We start from the raw sequence: 2705 nt of genomic DNA on the forward strand, positions 1-2705 counted from the left end.
ATGTTCATTTCATTTGTCATCTAGGAGTTAATATGGAACCGAAAAAAATAATCACTTAGGAAAAAACCAGACCTATTATTTTGTATGTAAATTTAATAATGGAACTGCACATAGAAGCACTGTTTTGAAACAAAGGTTACTAAAATACTATGATAAAGCTGAGGTACTACTACTCAGGAATTGTTGAAAACTTAACCTACTCTGGGCTGAGGTTCACTTTGCTGTAAAAGGTAATGCACTAAGCAGAAAATACAAAACAATTTCAGAGAGAAAAATTATTTTTAAGGACTTCACCACATTTTATGCAAAAAATACTAACTATAAGTTTATTATTCATTGAAATAGGCCTTATGTTAAGCAATAAAAGAACAATTTAAGTTATTTGGATTTACTTCCTGCATTTGTATGACCAGATTTAATTCCTTTGAAAATATTAATTTCAGACTGGTCTTCCAGGTTAGCTCATATTACTATAACATGGTTTTATTTTATTTCCAAGGAACTGCCTTCATTGTCTTTTTGGTGGGGGGGTGTTGGCAATGGGGTTAAGTGACTTGCCCAGGGTCACACAGCTAGTAAGCGTTATGTGTCTGAGGTCATATTTGAACTCAGGTCCTCCTGAATCCAGGGCCAGTGCTCTATCCACTGCGCTACCTAGCTGCCCCCCTTCATTGTCTTTTTAAAAAAATCCTCAAGTCTTGGAATTTTACTGAAAGGCCATTTCCAGTGACCTAATATTAATTAAAAAAAAACACCAAATCTTTGGCTGAGTTAAAGTAGCATAACTAGGACTTTCCATAAGAAAATGCTCATTTTAAAAGCTCTGAATAGGGGACAAATCACCCCAAACTCATCAAGATCAAAAGAGTACAACCTAAGAGTCCTCAGAATCTAAGTCTTCTCTCTGCTTAAGGTTAAGCATCTTCAGTTTCCTCAACCAACTCCTTTATGGTATGGACTTTGACATCCTGGATTCCTCTTCTGGGTGCTCCACGTCTTACCAACGTCCTTCCCAAACTTTGTCACTAAAAACCAAACACAAGACTGCAGATGGGGTCAGACCAGGCCAGGGCACAGTGGGACTAACGCTTCTTTTTTCCTGTAAGGCCATTCATCTCTTAATAATCAACCGATTAATACTGTATTTCTATTATTTAAGATTAGATTAATTTTAAGATTAAGGTATAAGATTAAGATAATTATTTAAGATTAAGGTACAAAGTGCTTCATAAACCTTAAAAAGCACTATACACATGCTAGTTGTTGATAAATATAATAACTGTGATTTTGTCAGATAGAGAAACTGAGGCCCAGAGTCACATGGTTAAGGTTACACAGCTATTTACTTACTTATCTATTTATTTGTTCATTTATTGTGCTAGATTGTTTGTTGTATTTATTATTATTGTTTTTTTTTAACCTACAAGCTTGTTTTATTACCACTCCAAAATGGGAAAAAGTCTCAAAAGAATAGAAAAGTGTCTCATCTCTTTTCCAAGTAATCTCAAATCAAAACAACCAATATGTAGAATTGTATCTTTGATTTTCTTTTATGACTGTTCAACATAGTATCCGTTGTGGTTTTCTTGATATATTGTAGAATCTTTAATAAGTATCAAAGATGTAGGCCTTCATTCAATCTGTCAATCAAACAAGCAGGACTGCAGTTGTGCATCCATCACTTTCTGGATTGATAGTAACCTGTGCAGATTTTCCCCAGATAACTTTGCCTCCTTGTGTCACAAGGCCCAGCTCACTCACATTCACTTCAATGACAGTCCCTTTGGTAATAACACCCAAAGTTGTATATAGTGGGGAGGAGGGATGCTTCTTCACACCAAGTATGGGTAGGCAAAAAGTGGCTTTAAGTTCAGGATGAGTTACATGAGTCTTCTTAAAATGTAAACCCATTGGCCTAATAAATCTTTCATATTTCGGTGGTTTTTGTGTAAAGCCATCCCCAACGAAACAGACTTCAGTAACCATTCTCTTCTAAGCCTTCTTCTTTCTCTTTCCTGTTTGAATAACCTTTAACACTTCTGTTTCTCCCTTGGCATGAACTTTTGGCAAGGGCACTTCGCATTCACCAGCTTTCTCTTTTCGTTTCTGTTTAATCGTGTTGGAAAGAACTTTGGCTCGGGATTGTCCCTCTCTGTCCAGCAGATATGCAGGCACTGCTCCCTGGGGAGTTTTTTCGTCATTCTTTCGCTTGGTATTTCTCTTTTCGTGCATCTTGATTGTCTTTTTCATCTGAATCTTCTCAGCATCACCCTGTTTACGGTAGAGTTTGGCCTTTATAGACCAATCATCTTCTTTGCTTTCTTTGAATGTTCATGAGCCTCTCGGTTTTCCTTCTTTCTCTTTTTCTCATGGTAATCCAAGTGGTTGCCATACCATTTTCGGTGTAATTCTATGTATTCGTTATGTGGCATATTGATAGCTGGGGGCCCATCGAAAAGCTGCTGAAAACGCTTCCAAACTTCAGACCCTCTGCAGTTAGCGACTAACTCCCCAGGACTATTATTATTATTATCCAACCAGCTCATGAACTGATTGTTAAATTTTCATTGTGAGCATTTACAATTTTGTTGTTGTTCAGTCATTTTTCAGTTGTGTCTGACTCTTCATGACTCCATTTGGGGTTTTCATGGCAAAGATACTGGTTTTCCATTTCCTTTCCTAGCTCATTTTACAGATGAGGAAAC

At 36.8% G+C, this 2705-nt stretch overlaps 1 pseudogene; it reads right to left on the minus strand.

The window, feature by feature from the left end:
• Positions 1-1647: 1647 nt before the first annotated feature.
• Positions 1648-2432, minus strand: LOC114028542 (annotated as a pseudogene).
• Between the last annotated feature and the right edge of the window lie 273 nt (positions 2433-2705).

The sequence above is a fragment of the Vombatus ursinus genome, unplaced genomic scaffold (assembly GCF_900497805.2).
Source record: "Vombatus ursinus unplaced genomic scaffold, bare-nosed wombat genome assembly UNPS02014884.1, whole genome shotgun sequence".
NCBI classification, from domain to species: domain Eukaryota; kingdom Metazoa; phylum Chordata; class Mammalia; order Diprotodontia; family Vombatidae; genus Vombatus; species Vombatus ursinus.